The sequence below is a fragment of the Schistocerca serialis genome, chromosome 11, assembly GCF_023864345.2.
Source record: "Schistocerca serialis cubense isolate TAMUIC-IGC-003099 chromosome 11, iqSchSeri2.2, whole genome shotgun sequence".
In the NCBI taxonomy this organism is placed as follows: Eukaryota; Metazoa; Arthropoda; class Insecta; order Orthoptera; family Acrididae; genus Schistocerca; species Schistocerca serialis.
Genome location: NC_064648.1, coordinates 191952422 through 191972870, shown reverse-complemented (window position 1 = coordinate 191972870; position 20449 = coordinate 191952422). Strand labels below are relative to the sequence as shown.

General features: G+C 41.3%; 1 long non-coding RNA gene across 1 annotated transcript; it reads left to right on the top strand.

The window, feature by feature from the left end:
* The first annotated feature begins 52 nt into the window (after positions 1-52).
* On the top strand, positions 53-19539 carry LOC126427396 (uncharacterized). The gene is made up of 3 exons (XR_007576665.1): positions 53-278; positions 16078-16227; positions 17523-19539. It is a non-coding gene; the product is annotated as an uncharacterized LOC126427396 (long non-coding RNA).
* Positions 19540-20449: the final 910 nt, after the last annotated feature.

Below are 20449 nucleotides of genomic sequence, written 5' to 3'. Positions count from 1 at the left end.
CAGTACCAACTGCCGCAGACAGATGGCAGGTCGAGTCGCTGCCTGCAAAAGTTTCACATCCGCACACTGCACAGGTTACAGCTGACTGCAGTTCGTGACATGTTCGTTTAAAGTAGGAGATATTGGGCTTTCTCGTCTTGAATAAACTAACAATGCTGTGCTTTTGGTTGTACCTTCGAAGAGAAGAAGAGAGGGACGCAGGAAGAAGAAGAATAATACGGCTGATGAACATCTGCAGAGCATACTGGCAGATTACAAAAGCAACTGCTTTGTGTAAAGTAAGTGCAATTTTCGCGCATTAACGTGGATTAGAAAATTTAAGATTCCACACCGAGTATATCACGTAGTAGAGACCTGCAGTATTTTAACTTGTTAAAGTTCTTGACATAACTAGTAGTAGATTGTTGAGGTTAAATTCAGATGTACAGTATCGGTGCTTTCACAGGTGTACACTTGGAAAAACAGAAAAAAAAATGTCATAACTGAGGCCCAAGACGGTTACGTTTCAGTTTGTGGTGTGCAAATCCTGAAGGACGTTTACCTATTTCTTTTTATTTTATTTTTTGTTATTTTTTTTTTTTTAACTGTGTTCAGTGCATTATCACGGGAGTGACGAATTGAAACGAACAGGAAAAATGTAAAACGAAAGCAAACGGAATGAGAGCAGCATAATTAATTTCTCGTTATTTTACAACTGTTTGTGTAAGATGTTACTCCAGTAAACGATCTCAAGTGCAAATAGAACTTCAACATGTGTGTGAAATATTGCTAAAAATTAAACATAACAGAAATAACATACCAAGAAATGAATGTTACTTAAGAGGAGCAGCTAAGTTTTTAAATTAAAAATTAAATTGCGTTCGAGCAATACTGTAAGTGGAACGCCACAGATGAGAAGGTATTATTGTGTGTCAGCCGAACGTATGCAGATTGTGTGTTACTATCAGTAATATTCGTAAAGTTTTATTTTTTTGCAGATGAACGTTTTCATTGCTAAATATAATTGTAATGGACAGTTACAAAATTTTTGCACCTTTAATACACGGCTGACGTAATGAGATTAGATGATAATTGTTTCAGTGATTAATCAAATCGCTTTACTCCAGAGCCATTTTAAACCATAGGAACTAATGAATTTGTGACAGTTAAACCAGCGCTGCAGAAAACTCTTTTTGCCATAGTAAAACACTAATCGTACGCAAGGCTATTGCTGAGAGGAAGATGTTTTTGAAACATGCCCGTAGGAGACAGGTAGCATGGAAAAATTTGTTTTATATCTTCAGTATCTGCCACATTGTATTAAGTAACACTTTAAATAAAAATAAGTTTTTATTGTACTGTATTTTTTTAAAGGGGGCAAGAAGTATAAATAATTTCATCCAGTCCCATACAGATAGCCATGAAAAATAGTAATTGTGAAACTTTGATAGCTATAGAAACGCTTGCAATACTTCAAAAAATGAGAAACGTGGTGTACATCCAGTAGATAATTGATGCATGAATAGTTCCCCTCTTTGCTATTAACTTAAGCAAGCAATTATTCCATAATATACTAGTCTGCAGAAATACGCTAAAGATGTCTGCATTATTAATTTGTCAGAATATGTATATATCTGCAAATATTTTAGACACTCATTAAAATCCAGTGGTTTTGCTGAATAAGAACTTATACTGTCATAGGCTTCAAATAAATTTCCCATTTCCATTAACAATTTCTTGCACATCACTTGTTCAGCCTGAGCTGTGTCAATAAATATTTTGATTCGGGGTCCTCTTGTCTCCCTGCTCACAAGTTGCTAAATTCACTACCAGAATCAGATTCAAACACCCAAATAATGGTTCTAGCACTTTTTACCTGTCAGAATCTTCTAAGAAAAGTACATTAAAATCCTCACAAACTAATGACTGATTCAACTTGTTTGGCAGAAAGCTCAACAATTCGTCTAGATTTCTCCTAAATCACTGATAGTCTCCTAGACCCCTGAGGAGTGTTATAATTAGAAGTGTATATTTTTGCTTTTGTGTTAACATCTTTCCCTTTTCCAAGTAAACTGTACACACACATGATGCTAGCCTGTAATCCCTTATATTTTAAGCCGGCCGCGGTGGTCTCGCGGTTCTAGGCGCGCAGTCCGGAACCGTGCGACTGCTACGGTCGCAGGTTCGAATCCTGCCTCGGGCATGGATGTGTGTGATGTCCTTAGGTTAGTTAGGTTTAAGTAGTTCTAAGTTCTAGGGGACTGATAACCACAGCAGTTGAGTCCCATAGTGCTCAGAGCCATTTGAACCTTATATTTAATTTCTGCATCACTGAGAGTACATGGTACTGAGAGAGGCAAAAAAGACACACCCGAAATTCATACACCTTCCTGACATAAAAGAAGCTCATCTTCCTATTCATTCAGCATCCTAATGTTTTGACGGAACAAACTAATTTATATTTTCTGGTAACTATTCCATATTTGATGGTTCTACGCAGTTGTAATTCCTATCAAAGCTGTCTGTCTGTAATCTGATTCTAGCCAAAAGATGTGTTGCCTTACGCATCCTGCCAGATGCTCATCTAGTACCTCTCCCTAGCCACCCTATTCAGATGCAGGCGATAATCAGCATATCCACATCTGCAAGTTGGAGCGACAGTAACAGCACACGTGTGAGACATTGTTCCAACAGACAGCAGTTCACTCGGCACCCCGATTACACGGCTGACAGCTGTGTTAACTCACGGCCGGTCGTGGTGCTGCATTACTTCCACACTGTTACTGCTTGTATTTTCTCCAGACCAGCTTCCGTACTCTGCTCTAACTTGACAGCACTATTTAAGTGAAACGAGTCCAAAACTCATTCTAGACTTTGTGTTCCTTTCTCTGTGGCTTTGTGCATCTGTATAAGTTTTGTTACGTGAAGGACTGTAACAGTTGTTGAAATTTTCAGGCAGAATAGATGTACACAAGTTTGGTGGACCAAAGGCTGCAGTTGGACTCTTTACTGATGATTAGAAATGGAAAATAAGAGACAAACGAGGGAAGAACAAACACCTGTTTGGAATTCTATGAGGGTCAGCCAGCATGTGGGTTTTCTTGCCTTCGATCAGCCTGACTGCTTTTCGTACCTGCATTACTGCTACTTAAATATTGTGGTCGTCACTCCTTAGACTGACTTCATCACATCTCCAATCTAGTCCGTCATGTGCGAGCTTCTTAATCTCCGAATAACTACTGCAACGTTCGTCCATTTGAACTCACCTACAGTATTTGAGGCTTTGTCTCTCTCTAAAATTTTTACTGCCAACACATCCCAATTCACCGTTACTTTTTACCTCTCAATGTTTCATGTTAACGTGACTGCACTTATAGGCAGGGGGTGCCATAAATTTCTATCCTCCCAGATTATGTACCTGTTTATCTATCATGATCTTCTCCATTATCATTATGTATCATGATCTTCTCCATTACTGTCATTGGAGAACTTCGTGAGTCAGCAAGTGATAAACTGTTTATGATAGCGTAGAAGTTCCACGGCCATAATACATTGTTTTTATTTTATTACTTGATGTTCCAGTCTTTGTGATTAATTTTGGGATCCGCCACATTATCCATCTGGAATGATGCATCGCCACTGGTCGCAGTTGGCAAAACTAGTCACAAACGTGAAATTGGTAAAATAAAATGATAGAGTGTACGTGTGGGACGTTGTTCAAAAACATTTCCTCTTAATTGGTGGTTCAGTCTACCCACCTAATCTTTAGCATTCTTCTGCAGCACGACATTTAAACAGCTTCTATTCTCCTCTTGTCTATGCTGTTTATTGCTCACGATTCAGTTCCATTTAAGGCTACAGTCCAGACAAATATTTCAGGCATCAGGTTGATTTACTTGTCTTAATAGAGGTGTGCATTGTGTCAGGATTTTAGGGTAACCTGAGGCACCGTGTGTAAAGAAACAAACCACTATTTAGAAAATGGCTGTGTGGAGGCCACTAAGACTCGAACATAAATCCAAATATGTAAATAAAATAACTAAAGTGTAGTACCTCCAGTGGTCACGGTCTCCTTTCTGTGCCATATACATCACAATTAACTAGCAGTGAGTTATCTAATTGTTCAGCACCCCACATAAAGGTATTAAGTTCACAGTTGAGGACAAAGTAGGCACCATTGTAAACTTACTAGACCTGACCATTACAATAACAAGTAGTAGACATAAAATTGGAATTTATTGGAAGCCTACAACAACATTCCGCCATCCACAACTCCTCTTGTCATCCCACAGCCCCAAAATGGCCGCATTCTGGTATGTTGTCAAGAGGAACAGCAACCCAACTACAACACTCTGAAGATAAATGTAAACAAGAGATTGAAATAAACACCAGTGTAGCTGAATCCCTGAAAAACACAAATAGTTGCAAAAGAATCACAGCACACAAAACAAACATAAAATAAGACCACCTATACCGTACCATTTGTGGGTAGTATTTCATATCAGATTGCCAATGTCGTGATACGTAAAGGCATAAACATGTATTTTGTCTCATGTAACGTGATTGGGCAGAAAATTGTACATCCTTGAACAACTGCTGATGTACAAATGTCAAAGAAAACAGACAGAGTCCATCCTAATTGACAACATATACCAAAGCGTTTGTCATCTCTGGTCTTAACAGCAGCCTGCACCATTAGATTTGCAATGCACATTTCCAATATCTCTCTATATATCTGTCCGTCTCTGGCAGTCTCTCTCCGTCTCTGGCAGTCTCTCTCCGTCTCTGGCACAGTCTCTGGCACAGTCTCTGGCACAGTCTCTGGCACAGTCTCTGGCACAGTCTCTGGCACAGTCTCTGGCACAGTCTCTGGCACAGTCTCTGGCACAGTCTCTGGCACAGTCTCTGGCACAGTCTCTGGCACAGTCTCTGGCACAGTCTCTGGCACAGTCTCTGGCACAGTCTCTGGCACAGTCTCTGGCACAGTCTCTGGCACAGTCTCTGGCACAGTCTCTGGCACAGTCTCTGTCCCCCCCCCCCCCCCTCCCCGTCTACCTGCCATCACCATTGGTCCACATGCATCCTTCCTCAAAAACAGTCCACTGTGACGCAGATGGCTTCGACGCCCCACCTCCTGCTCACTTTCATTTTTGCGATTGACGGTGGTGGACCCCGGGATCCCAGTGGGGGCAGTTGTGTGGAAGCAGAGTCGAAATCCTGACACGCAGATCCAAAGAGCCCACTGAATTCGCCACAATTCTGGCCCTATATTCCTCATTCGCATCTTTTCTGAAGACCCCTCAACCGTAGATCGCCACCTTCAGAATGCGGTGCTCATCTGTTACCAGAACACAAAGTAGAGCCTTCCTGATATCTAGTCAGAGACTGTCATTACTACAGATTCATCATCTACAATGATCATTTAACTCCCAACTGCGAAAACCCTCCTACGTGTTCCCACTTGCCCTATTGGTTGGGGAATTGTAGGACGCCCCTAGGTAGGTCAGGGGTGCTCTACACAAAGGAAGCGGCTACTCGGGTAGCAGAGTACTTGTGGCGTGCACAGGGGGGTTTTTTAGGCTAGGCAGCAGTGCGAGGTGTCCTGATGAACACTCACCAGTCGACGTGCGGGCAGGGAAATCGGGACGCGCTCACTTTAAATACACTCCAGCTATCAAGATATTAGCAGTAAATTTTCAGAGTGTTCGGAATAAAGTTCCCAAATTTACTGCCCTCCAGGAAGCGTGTGGTGCGCAAATTTTTCTCGGGACTGAGAGCTGGCTGAACCCTGAGATAGGAAGTTCTGAAATATTTAGTGAGGGTCGGAATGTGTATCGGAAAGACAGATTAGACACCGTAGGAGGTGGTGTCTTCATTGCAGTTGACAAAAATATTGTGTCTACTGAGGTCAAAGTAGAGTGTGATTGTGAAGTTATTTGCACACGTTTAACAGAGCAAGGGGAAATAAAGTTAATTGTTGGGTGTTATTACCGGCCACGAGGTTCCACCGTGACAGTTCTAGAATCATTCAGAGAGAGTCTACACTCTGTATCGCAGAAGTACGTGGATCGTGCTATATTAGTTGGAGGTGACTTCAACCTATCTAGTATAGACTGGGATGTCTATAGATTCATTACAGGTGGTACAGACAAGCTGTGGTGTGAATTACTTTGGAACACATTATCCGAAAACTGTCTTGAGCAGCTAAATCGACAGCCAGTGCGTAATGGATATATTTTAGATCTGGCAGCCACGAACAGAACAGACGTCGATGATGTCATTGTTGAGACAGGGATTAGTGATCGTGATGTTGTCATTACGACTATGGTTACGAAAGTTAAAAAGTCGGTCATGAAGGGTAGGAGAGTGTTCTTACTAGAAAGTGCGGATAAGCAGTTGTTAGCATCCCACTTAGTAAATGAATCGACTTCATTTACTTCCGGTACGATGGACGTGGAAGAATTATGGGCAAATTTTAAACACATTGGACAAATATGTGCGGAAAAAGTGGGTTACGGGCGGAAAAGACCCACCTTGGTTTAACAGTGCAATTGGGAGAATGCTCAGGAAGCAAAGACAGTTGCACTCGCGGTACAAGAAAGATCGGGAGAATGATGACAGGCGAAAGTTAGTGGAGATTCTTGTTGCTGTAAAAAGAGCAATGCGCAAAGCATACAACCACTACCACCGTCGTACCTTAGCAAAAGATCTTGCTGAAAACCCAAGGAAATTCTGGTCTTACGTAAAATCGGTAAGCGGGTCGAAGGCTTCCGTCCAGTCACTCACTGATCAGTCTGGCCTGGCAACGGAAGACAGCAAAACGAAAGCTGAAATTTTAAATTTAGCATTTGAGAAATCTTTCACGCAGGAGGATCGTACAAACATACCGCCGTTTGAGTCTCGTGCAGATTCCCGTATGGAGGACGTAGTGATAGACATCCCTGGGGTTGTGAAGCAGCTGAATGAATGGGTTGAAAATAAATAAATCGCCAGGTCCTGATGGGATTCCAATTAACAGTAACAACAGTTCGTTGTTGGTGGCTACAGAGATGACAACTGAATTTTATGCAGTAACACTGTGTAATGATGTTGCTCGTGTATAATACACTTTACTAATGTAGGAAATTCGTTTTGAGCTCTACAGTAATCACCAATCAATTCAGACCTTCTTCTGTGGAGCTGTAATAAGAACGTGGCTGTGAAATGTGAACCAGCTACACATCCCTCTAAGAGTCAAGCGGCAACTAACAAATTAACTGAACTGCCTATCAAAATCTGCACTGAAAGCCAGAGCAGTGGTGCATGTACACACAAAGCACACAACTGTGTTTTATTTCACTTGTGCATTCCTAAAATCTGGTTCCCGTAGAGTTACTCAGATCTACAAATAATGCAGCGTTTCTGGACACGTGTGGCATACAGCACTTCACCGTGCACTAATACAAGAGAGTATAACCTGATAGTTGTGCCCATAAATGTGCGCCATGTCACACAGTCTTCAGGCGGGCAACATATGTTGTGATTTGGTAGTACAGAGGTGGTGTTGTTGTGATCTTCAGTCCAAAGACTGGTTCGATGCAACTCTCCGTGCTACTCCATCCTGTGCAAACCTTTTCATCTCAGAGTAACTGCTGCAACCGACATCCTCCTGCATTCATCTCTTGGTCTCAATCTACAATTTTTACCCTCCACGCTTCCCTCCAGTACTAAGTAGGTGATCGTCGATCCCTCAGAATGTTCCTACCGACTTACTTCTTCTAGCCAAGTTGTGCCACAATGCTACAGCCCTGTCTCACTCCCTTCTCAATCACTGCTGCCCTTTCATGCCCCTCGACTCCTATAACTGCCATCTGGTTTCTGTACAAATTGTAAATAGCCTTTCGCGCCCTGTATTTATCACGAGAATTTGAAAGAGCTTGTTCCAGTCAACATTGTCAAAAGCTCTCTGTGCCTACAAATGTTGTAAATGTAGGTTTACCGTTCCTTAACATAGCTTCTAAGGTAAGTAGTGGGGTCAGAATTGGCTCGCGTGTTCCTACATTTGAACAGAACCCAAACTGATCTTCCTGAGGCCATCTTCTACCAGTTTTTTCATTTGTCTGTTTTGCAATGGTGACTTATTAAAACGATAGTTTGGTGGTTCACACACCTGTCAGCACCTCCTTTCTATGGATATGGAGTTGTTATATTCTTCTTGAAGTCCGAGGATACTTCGCCTGTCTCATACGTCTTGCTCGCCAGATGGTAGAGTTTTGTCAGGGCTGGCTCTCCCAAGGGTATCAGTAGCTCTAACGGAATGATGTCTACTTGCGGTGCCTTGTTTCTACTTAGGTGTTTCAGTGCTCTCACCAATTCTTCACACAGTGTCATATCTCCTACCTCATCTTCATCTACGTCCTCTTCCATTTCCATAATAATGTCCCTGAGTACATCGCCCTTGTATAGACCCTCTATATACTCCTTCCACCTTTCTGTTTTCCTTTCTTTGCTTAGAACTGGGTTTCCATCTGAGATCTTGATATTCATACAAGTGGTTCTCCTTTCACCAAAGGTCTCTTTAATTTTCCTGTAGGCAGTATCTATCTTACCCCTAGTGAGATAAGCCTCTACATCCTTACATTTGTCCTCTAGCCATCCCTGCTTAGCCATTTTGCACTTCCTGTCGATCTCATTTTTGAGACTTTTGTATTCCCTTTTGTCTGCTTCATTTACTGCGTTTTTATATTTTCTCCTTTCATGAATTAAATTAAATATTTCTTCTGTTACCCAAGGATTTCTACTAGCCCTCGTCTTTTTTTACCTACTTGATCCTCTCCTGCCTTCACTATTTCATCCCTCTAAGCTACCCATTCTCCTTCTACTGTATTCCATTCCCCTTTTATTGTCCTCTAATGCTCTCTCGGAAACACTCTACAACCTCTGATTTTTTTCAGATTATCCAGCTCCCAACTCCTGAAATTCCTACCATTTTGTAATTTCTTCATTTTTAATATATAGTACATAACCAGTAAATTGTGTACAGAGTCCACATCTGCCCCTGGAATATGTCATAGAACTTAAAACCTGTTTCCCAAATCTGTCTTACCACCATACAGGGTGTTACAAAAACGTTCCTCACACACAAATAAAGAAAATATGTTATGTGGACATGTGTCCAGAAACGCTTACTTTCCATGTTAGAGCTCATTTTATTACTTCTCTTCAAATCACATTAATTGTGGAATGGAAACACACAGCAACAGAACGTACCAGCGTGACTTCAAACACTTTGTCACAGGAAATGTTCAAAATGTCCTCCGTTAGCGAGGATACGTGCATCCACCCTCCGTCGCACGGAATCCCTGATGCGCTGATGCAGCCCTGGAGAATGGCGTATTGTATCACAGCCGTCCACAATACGAGCACAAAGAGTCTACATTTGGTACCGGGGTTGCGTATACAAGAGCTTTCAAATGCCCCCATAAATGAAAGTCGAGAGGGTTGAGGTCAGTAGAGCGAGCAGGCCACGGAATTGGTCCGCCTCTACCAATCCATCGGTCACCGAATCTGTCGTCGAGAAGCGTACGAACACTTGGACTGAAATGTGCAGGAGCTCCATCGTGCACGAACCACATGTTGTGTCGTACTTGTAAAGGCACATGTTCTAGCAGCACAGGGAGAGTATCCCGTATGAAATCATAACTGCTCCATTGAGCGTAGGTGGAAGAACGTGGGGCCCAATCGAGACATCACCGACAATGCCTGCCCAAACGTTCACAGAAAATCTGTGTCGATGACATAATTGCACAATTGCGTGCGGATTCTCGTCAGCCCGTACCTGTTGACTGTGAAAATTTACAATTTGATGACGTCGGAATGATGCCTCACCCGTAAAGAGAACATTTGCACTGAAATGAGGATTGACACATTGTCGGATGAACCATTCGCAGAAGTGTACCCGTGGAGGGCAATCAGCTGCCGATAGTGCCTGCACACGCTGTACACGGTACGGAAACAACTGGTTCTCCCGTAGCACTGTCCGTACAGTGACGTGGTCAACGTTACCTTGTACAGCAGCAACTTCTCTGACGCTGACATTAGGGTTATCATCAACTGCACGAAGAATTGCCTCGTCCGTTGCAGGTGTCCTCGTCGTTTTAGGTCTTCCCCAGTCGCGAATCGTAGGCTGGAATGTTCCGTGCTCCCTAAGACGCCGATCGATTGCTTCGAACGTCTTCCTGTCGGGACACCTTCGTTCTGGAAATCTGTCCGATACATCGTACCGCGCCACGGCTATTGCCCCGTGCTAATCCGTACATCAAATGGGCATCTGCCAACTCCGCATTTGTAAACGTTGCACTGACTGCAAAACCACGTTCGTGATGAACACTAACCTGTTGATGCTACGTACTGATGTGCTCGATGCTAGTACTGTAGAGCAATGAGTCGCATGTCAACACAAGCACCGAAGTCAACATTACCTTCCTTCGTTTGGGCCAACTGGCGGTGAATCGAGGAATTACAGTGCATACTGACGAAACTAAAATGAGCTCTAACATGGAAATTAAGCGTTTCCGGGCACATGTCCATATAAAATCTTTTCTTTATTTGTGTGTGAGGAATGTTTCCTGAAAGTTTGGTCGTACGTTTTTGTAATGCCCTGTATAATCAATCTGAAATCTCTTGGTGTCTCCAGGTCTCTTCCACAGATACAACCTTCTTTCATGATTCTTAAACCTCCATATTCACCTACTACTTTTCCTTCTCCTCCTTTTCCTACTACTGAATTCCAGTCCCCAATGAGTATTACATTTTTTTCTCCCTTAACTATGTGAATAATTTCTTTTATCTCATTATATATTTCTTCAATGCATCATGTGCAGAGCTAGTTTGCATATTAACCTGTACTACTGTGCAAAAGCTTTCACCCTGCTGTTTGTAGTAGCTTATCCGCATTCCTAATTTTCATTCATTATTAAAGCTACCCCTGCATTACCCCTATTTGATTCTGTATTTATGACCCTGTATTCACCTGACCAGAAGTTCAGTTTCTCCTGCCAATCAACTAACTAGTTCCCATTATATCTAACGTTAACCTATCCATTTCCATTTTTAAATTTTCCAACCTATCTGCCCAGTTAAGGGGTCTGACAGTCAACGCTCCAATCCATAAAACCCCTGTTCTGTTTCTCCTGATAATGATGTTCTCCTGAGGAGTCCCTGATCGGAAATCCAATTCAGGAAGTATTATACCTCTGTAGTGTTTTACCCGAGAGGATGTCATCATTATTTAACCGTACAGCAAAGCTGTATGCCCCCAGGAAAACTTATGGCTGTAGTTTCCCCTTGCTTTCAGCTGTTTGCAGTACAACCACAGAAAGACAATTTTGCGTGATGTTACAAGGCCAGTTGAGTCAATTGCCCAGACTGTTGCCCATTGCAACTACTGAAAAGGCTACTGCTCCTCTTCAGGACCCACACGTTTGTCTGACCTCTCAACAGATACCCCTCTGTTGTGGCTGCACCTACAGTATGGGGGAGGGGGGGGGGGTAGAAGTGCAGAGCTACATAATTACAATAGCTGACAGCAGTCATTTTGAACACAGCCGAGGGTCATGTGAAAACACTCACATTCAGTTCTCTCAGGAAGTAATAAGGGTTTAGTTTATTTCCAAGACAGCAATCAAATTTTGTTTAAATAGTGTGCATACGCGTAACACACACAGTTTATTGATGTGCTACAGTGGTCTTGCTCTATGCCTTCTAATTGATTTCACAAACTGATGCCAGATATTTTATGAAACTGCCCACATTACCATTCTCATTTTGTTTCAGGGTATCTGCGCAAGTAGTTGCGCTGCACGAAAATAGCGATCTTCAGTCTCCTTAGATTTTGTTGGTGTGGATTGGTGTAGCAATTCCTCCTGATTCCACGTCGCTTGTGGTGGCCATAGCTGTTCCATTATTCAGTCTGATTCACCCAGAAGCCTCCATGTCATTTCCCTCCTGCAGCACTATTGGTGGAAACTGCTACAGCATCACTTTCTTGTCACGAGGTTGCATCTCTCTCAAATGTACAAAATAATGATTGGATCAAAAGCTCAGATTAGCAAAGGATGTTAAAGGAAGTAAGGCCTTGCACTTTGATAGGAACCATCCCGGCATTTCGCTGAAGTGATTTAGAGAAATAACGGAACATCTGAAATGGGATGTCTGGACGCGGGTTTGAACCACTGTCTTTCTGAATACGATTCCATTGTGCTATCCACTGCTCCACCTCGTTCAGCATAATTTAGATGTAGTAGTCAGTTTGGTCTTGTGGGTAGTGACGAAAAAAAAATTAGTTATGTAGTATCTGCACGTCACAATAAATGCACACGTAAAGTTCTGATATCTATGGTTCTATAACTTGTAGCTGCAGCAGTAGTACTAGCAGTTGCAAAAATTGCATTTCTGTAAATTATATTTAGCCTTAACAGCAACAAACTAAGATACTGAGATGTTTAATTGAATTGAGTAACCTGTACATTCCTGCTGCTGGTAATTATTAAAATCAGTGTTCAAACATACTGCCATCAATTAAAGATTGTATTTACTTAGTAGGTCACAAAGAGACATACACAAAGATGAAAACTTACCTGAGAGATACAGATACTGGGGCAGCAGAAGTGAAGAGACATACAAAGTTTTCACTTTGACACACTAAGTGCTGATTCAGATAGCAAGGTTGGATGGGATTTCTGGATGAATTATATTTTTACAGAATGACACTCCCATCTTGAATTAAGGTCATGAAGTATCTCATTTATGTGTTACATACAAGCCTTGCAAAGCACTAATTCCAAAAGCTGCAAAGAATCCACAACCTGGATGGTGCATAAATAACTCAAGAGTTCATGCATGCAATTAACTCGCAAAAAATGCGAGGGCAAAGCCGTTTCAGTAGGTTAAACATTGTAACTTATAAACTGGAATTATGTTAAATAATTGTTAATGAAGTTGAATACCTATAAAGATGTAAGTAATGCTCTTTTTGAAATTAAAGTTCTGATGGTAGCGTACAGCCAGCGCAAACAGTTGAAAATAATTAGCACCTAATAGCACAAGGGCAAGAATTTATTTGGAGACTGCTGTAGGATATACTATCAAGTACTGTATGTGGGTTGTTTATAATGCAAAAGGTGAACGTTGAATCCTTACAGAATCTGTTCCACATACAAGTGTCGTACTATCTTCTCACTTGTGAAACCTTGCTGATCTATCCGATTGCACGATTGAAGGTTTTAAACACACGTCCCCGTTCTTCCACGAGGAAGCCATTTTGCTAGCAAGTCCAAAGTTGGCAGCAGTGCAAGTCGAGATGCACTCCACTTTGCAGCGCTGGAGTCGTGGCGTGTTTACCAGGGCAGTACAGCCTCGTATAAAGGGAAGTACGGCCATCGTATTCTGCTGCGTTCGCCGCCATCCACAGTTGGCTGAAATCACATCTTGTAACATTAGCAGCCGTTGTGGGCCCAAGCATTGTGTGTGAGGCATGGGCAGTGTTGTGTATTTTCAAAGTTCTAAGTAGAATACTACCTCAGTGCTGTGCTTTTTGCTTTTTGTTCTGAGGCAGAAAGGGAGGTAAACTGTACAGAATTCCTTCTGAAGGTAGAGATGCAACAAGAAGGAGAATATGGCCGATGAAAACCAGCAGAGCCAACTGGCGGCCCACATGAGACTCTCGCTTCTGTATGGAAAGAACAGTTTTCATTCATTAGTGCAAATAATCTTTAGGTTTAACATTCGCTGTGTAACAGACTTGCTGTATTTCGACTCGCTTAGTGATCAGATTTGGTGTGTCACTACATGTGGTTCGTCTCAAACCGGTCACATTTGTTTGTGAAAGGTACGTTGTGTGCAAGTCTGTCTTTGTGGACAAACCATAGTGAAAGCTACACGTTTCTAGTTAATCTGTAATGTACTGACTGCTATAAAGACATATTTTTTGCAACACGAAAGGTGTAATAGGTAAACACGGATTTTCGTTTCGTATTCAGTGTGTAGGCCCAATTGTTGAAGATGGAAAGTACAGTATTTGGATGTTTTAATGTATGTTGTTGGCTATGGCTATGTGTACTTCAAAGATCAATTAACAGTGCCTCATTTTCAGTAAATTTTGTGAAAATAATTGGCGTGATACTGACGTGCCTCTGTAAAGTACCTGTTACTTGCATTTAATAGTGTAGGCCTACCGTTTCGACAAACATTGAAATAAATAAAAAGAATAGCATAGCTGAATTGTATCGTCAGTCGTAACAGTACAGTATATTTATAATTAACTCTTTTAATACGGCATCTTGTATATTCAACAGTCTCAGATACAAATACTACACTATGTGATCAAAAGTATCCGGACACATGCATGAAAATGACTTAAAAGTTCCTGGCGCCCTCCGTCAGTAATGCTGGAATTCAGTGTGGTGTTGGCCCACTCTTAGCCTTGATGACACCTTCCACTCTCGCTTGCATACGTTCGATGAGGTGCTGGAGGGTTTCTCGGGGAATGGCAGCCCATTCTTCACGGAGTGCTGCACTGAGGAGGGGTATCGATGTCGGTCGGTGAGGCCTGGCACAAAGTCCGCATTCTGAAACGTGCCAAAGATGTTCCCTAGGATTCAGGTCAGGACTCTGTGCAGGCCAGTTCATTACAGGGATGTTATTGTCGTGTAACCACTCCGTCACAGGTCGTGCAATACAAACAGGTGCTCGATCGTGTTGAAAAATGCAATCACCATCCCCGAATTGCTCTTCAACAGTGGAAAGCAAGAAGGTGCTTAAAACATCAATGTAGGCGTGTGATACTGCCACGCAAAACAACAAGGGGTGAAAAATGCAATCACCATCCCCGAATTGCTCTTCAACAGTGGAAAGCAAGAAGGTGCTTAAAACATCAATGTAGGTGTGTGATACTGCCACGCAAAACAACAAGGGGTGGAAGCCCAGTCCATGGAAAACACCACCACACCATATAACACCGCTGCCTCTGAATTTTGCTGTTGACACTACATATGCTGACAGATGACGTGCACCGGGCATTCGGAATACCCACACTCTGCCTTCGGATCGCCACATTGTGTACCGTGATTTGTCTCTCCACACAACGTTTCTCCGCTGTTCCATCGTCCAGTGTTTACACTCGTTGCACCGTGCGCTCAACCTTGAAATCCAGTATTTACTGTCAAAAACAGTCTTGATCACAATTTATTTATTACGGTGAGTACTGATTGCTGGTAGTGATTTACCACCAAAAGGAGGTTCTTACTCATTGCTCTAAAGATGACCACAGTAGTGGTCGAAACCGGACACCGCAATAAATAAATCGTGATCGAGACTGTTTTTGATAGTAAATATTTGTAACACATTAACCACTGTTCACTCCCATAATGTACTCAAAAGTAACTTGAAATCAAAGTTTCCCAAGTGTCATAGTACTTGCACTGAATTCTGATTCTGATGCAGTTTGGAATTCCTGCGTGACGGTTTGGACAGACCCTCTTCAACTGTCGGCGGTCTCTGCCAGTCAACAGACGAGGTCGGCCTGTACGCTTTTGTGCTGTACGTGTCCCTTCACGTTTCCACTTCACCATCACATCGGAAACAGTGGCAGTAGGTGGCAGGACTATGCACCTAATATGAAAAACTGATATTTTTAGTGGTTTTTAGTGGTGTCTGGATACTTTTGATCACACAGTGTAGGCAGGCGTAGACAACATGCATCGTACAATATTTGTTGTTACACAGGAAACCTAAACCTAATGAAAATTAAACTTGAATGAAGATACATTCCCTAAAAGATGTTAGTCGTATCATGTAAAATGAAATTGTTTCAGTTAGTTTGTAGATAGAATCTGAGTGTTACAATGTTTGTGTATAGCTACTGTACCTAACTCATACGTCTCTTGATTTCTTGCACTTTATGTAGTTACGAGTAGCATGTGCTGAGTTCTATTGATATTACAGATTCATATATTTTATGTTACAAAATATAGTTATAACGTATAGTCTTGATATTTTTATATCGCTTAAATAACGAAGTTGGTAACTAAACTGACTGATAGCACTGTTTGTGTTTACCAGAATCACTTTACTCCAGACCAGTTTGAACCGACAGACTTGGTGGAGTGGTAAAACGTAAACCAAATGCTGTGCCAACAATTTTTGGTGATCGTAAAGCTCCTGCCGAGAGGAAACCTGTTGGCCTACTGGAGAAACGTACTGAGGATACAGGTAACTGGAAAATAAAGCTCACAGCTTCAGTTGCTATATGCATACGTCATGCTTTCACTTGCTCCTGAATTATTACACTCTGAAAATCTCGTGTGACTGCTAATAGCACACATTCGTTGTTTTGATCAGTGGGACACACAGAATTTCCCTTCACAGCATTATGCTTGCAGAAAGTAGGCTTACTTGTATCGTAGTAATTGTCGTAGGAAACACTTTTGTCAGTTGAGTACAGTAAGCATATACCTTTTTAAAGTTGTTGTAAATGTGTTGCTTAGAGTTCCTTCTTTAGAAGTTATATTTTGTACACTCATTTTAACCCTGAGTTGTGTACAGAAGAAGACTAAAACATTTCATTTGCAACAGCTGTATATTTTTGAAACTGACATGTCCAGGGTCTGTTGATGGAAGGAACAAAATACTTCACCACAAGGTAATTTAGTGAACAGGACCACATCTCTCACACACACAGTCCACTTGTATTGGTATCTGATGAAATATAAAGTAATGTAATTTCTCGTACCTTTGTGCTATATCGTTTCTACTGCTTGCCATTGGATACTGTATATACCATATTTCTAATTTACAGTTAAATGTTATACACAAATGGGAAAACTGATGCTTTGATTTGTTACCACAGCTGGCTAAAGTTTCCTTAAAAGCCTGTGGTGTTTCCCATACCATTTGTGTTTTTCAGACTCTATATACAGAGCTTTGCCTTTATTGGTAGTATGTAGCACAATAGGTGCTAAGGTGTCCAATGTTGTGGTTCGGTCTGGTCCTCATTATTTAATCTTTTATTGTAAATAATAATTACTTGCCCTTAAAGGTAATCTCCACTAAAACCCACATCAGGAAGTAACACTTGCCGCACAGCTCTTGTAATTTAAGTATTCAGTTCTCACGTGCTGCGTTATTATTGAAGTGTTGTATAGTGAAGCTCTTTTACATTCTATTGCCATCAGGTTCCTGTGATGCCTAGCAAAGAGCCTACAGGTTTTTGGAAACACTATAGTAGCGTTTGTTGAGAATTAAATACAATTGATCAACTACAATTGCACTGTAGGATATGACATTACTTTACCATTTCATAGTATTAAGAGCATACTGGGAATATTACCACTCAGATTGTCATAGACTTGCTTCAGTCCTTTGAAACTAAGATTTTGGCATCTTACGAATCTTTAAATTACATACCACAGCCTACTGAGAAACAATTACTGGTTACCTAAAAACATATTACAGTATTAAATGCTTTTTATGTTTGAAGATTGTAATATTGCAAATATGTGTTCCAGAGGTTGGAGAGCCTTCGAATGTGACCAATGACGTCAGTCCTGCAGCGAACTTGGACACGACAGAAGATGAAGTCACCACCCTGAAGAACCTAGCTTCAGGCTGGAACTGAAGCTTTCAAGAGAAAACTCACCCTCTCTCAGAAAAGGGAGAGAAGAGTGTCTTTAGAAAAAGACAGCCTCTTTGCGAGTCTGCACGGTTTATTCGGTGCAGATCAGTTTGTAGTATGAGTGAAGGGGACACGTTAGGGGGGCAAATGGTCAGTGGAAAGGGCTAAAAATTCGACCACCTTGTAGTAGTATGGGGTACAAAGTCCTGCTGGAAAATAAGTTACCATTTCCTTCAGATAGAACCCCAATATGTTCGCTACAGACCATAAAATTTAGACCTGGTGTGCCGAGGGAGCTCGTGAGTTTCCTGAAAGTCAAGCTTGCCCTCATGTTACCAGTGGAGATGCATCCTGTTCTCCTGATGGACGAGGTTAGTATCACTCACCATTGGAATGTGGTTGAGCATTGGCTGCACCATTGATAATGATACGACACCTCCACCAGATCTCGCCCTTGCAAAAACTATAGCTTCTAATGCATCAGTTGTTATGCTGGGTGGTATTACCTCAAGATGGAAACAAACAATAGGTTACCATTACACAGGGCCATCTTTTTCCAGTTCTCACCCCAGACATTACTATAAGCTTTATTAGGGAATCTTAGGCACTCGTACAATGTTCGCTGCATCGCGTCAGTGACGGGAGGGCAGAATTGAGCTGTATGGCGAGAATTTGGAATTGTTGTCGAAAGGTTTTCAAAATTAGTTTCTGCCAGTGTCTTTGTGATGATAATTGGAAACTAATTTTCCTCACAGATACACCACACATTTTGAAAAAACGAGGATTCACTTAGTCAATGGGCAATCGGTCTTCCTCTGACGAAATGTTGTCAAGGGACATGATCTGCCTTGTAATGAGGTACATATAAATCGTGTATAACAGTGGCTTGAGGTAGACAGTGGTTTAAGTCTTAAACTGGCACCAAAACTGTGTGAGGGATGTCTGAGGCCAAACCATTACGAGAAAATGAAAGTTGGCTCATCTACTGCCATAATTAACAGCCAGACTGCAGCAGCCAGTGAGTGTGCTGTAAAGACAGAGAAACTGCAGAAAAATACTTTAACCACAGCACAGTTGCTAAAGCACGTTCGTGAGTGGTCTTGCCTCATGACATCCAGAGCTCCAGTTATGCCTCTGAGTCGTTCTGATCAACAAACATACAGTGATGCTCTCTGTCATCTTCAGGACACTCTGTGATTATTTGAAAACTTGAAAATTGGTCTGAACAGTGCCTGGAAACCAGTTCAGTGTGGTGTAGTTTTGACAGCTGGAGGTATTTTGGAATTGCAGAACACATTCCTGAATGAGAAGAAATTTAAATTTTTGCTAATAACTAGATATAGACAAGATACCTTGAAAAATCTGTTAGCAATGCTCCACTTCAAAAATCCAGTACCAACACTATGAGAAGTAAAATCGTCACTGAGGGTTATTACTCTTTCTCAGTTCTTTAATACTGTCACTGATATTGTGCTGAGGAAGTTGGTGAGCCACTTTGTAACATGGTGTGTGGTCACACTGTCAGGCAGGGTATGAAGTCTCATGCACTTTGTTAATTTTTCGAGGAGCGCCTAATAGCGTGCAAAGAAAATCTCTGTACCTGTGTGAACGTGCTTTTACATATGAAGTCCTTCACGGATACCTCACTTATTGAGCCATCAAGTGAGGTTTTCAGTGTGTTGCGAAAGGCAGAGATGTGTTTGAGAAGCAACAAGAAGAAATTACTCTCAGGTGAATTGTTGCTCTGTGATGTAGCCACTGCCGTGCCTGCATCAGTGAAGGAGAAAGTAGTTTTCCCAGCCTGCCACAGTGCACAGGAGAAAATAATTCACAGTTTCCTGGCAACAAGAATTCATCTGGTTCCAAGGGAGGGAAATAAAATATATCAGGGTGTAGTGACACAAAGCAGTAGAAGCAGGCCATGAGAAAGTTACTGCAGAAACTGTGATTTCCAAAATCACTATTTAGCAAATGATTTGAAAAATTGACATTCAAACTTCATTTGGTTGCCATTTTCTCTTAAAGTGGTCTCATTATTGTTTCAATCACAGTGATTTTTATAAATTTTTGTTCTATGTTTCTTTCTGAGTATGGAGTATTTTTATTATATCGTATATTATTTGCAAGTAAACTATGTCACTCTCCAGGTTTCAGATTGATGCATATAAAAATAAAAACTTCACCTTTCGACCTGTGTACCTATTTGACTTCTGTGCTTTGCCACCAACTATGTTTCTTCCTTGTGCTTCATTTATGTCGTTTATTTTTTTCTCTGGATTTTAATAGGTTTTTATTCATACAATGTACCCATATTTTATATAATATTGTAGAGAGGAAAAAAGTATACATTCACTCAGTAAGAACATTAGCTTGTACTCTATACTCTTTTCTAGCTCAGAATGAAATAGCACATATGCAAAATCTGCTGAACAATACTTTTTGAAGAATACTTGTTTCCAAACACGGTAAAAAGTAAACGTCATTACAAGTAAATGTCGTGCATATTTTGTATTGTAACTGCTATTTTTATTTATTATCAAAATTTAGCATTTTATGTTGAAGACTGGGAATATGTGAATGGAAATGCAGTCAACTGGGGAACTTTGCCCCCCATGAGACCATTTTTTGAAAATACTGCCCACAAAATATGTTACTTGTTGCAACACATGTTGTAGTTACAGTTACTGAGCATTTTTTATAGTAAAAATATAGACAAATTGACTGTTTGCTGTAATATTTTAATATTTATACTGATAAAGTTGCTCTGCTATTCTGGCTAAGTTTATGTCAGTCTTGGACAACACATTATTTTACCTACAT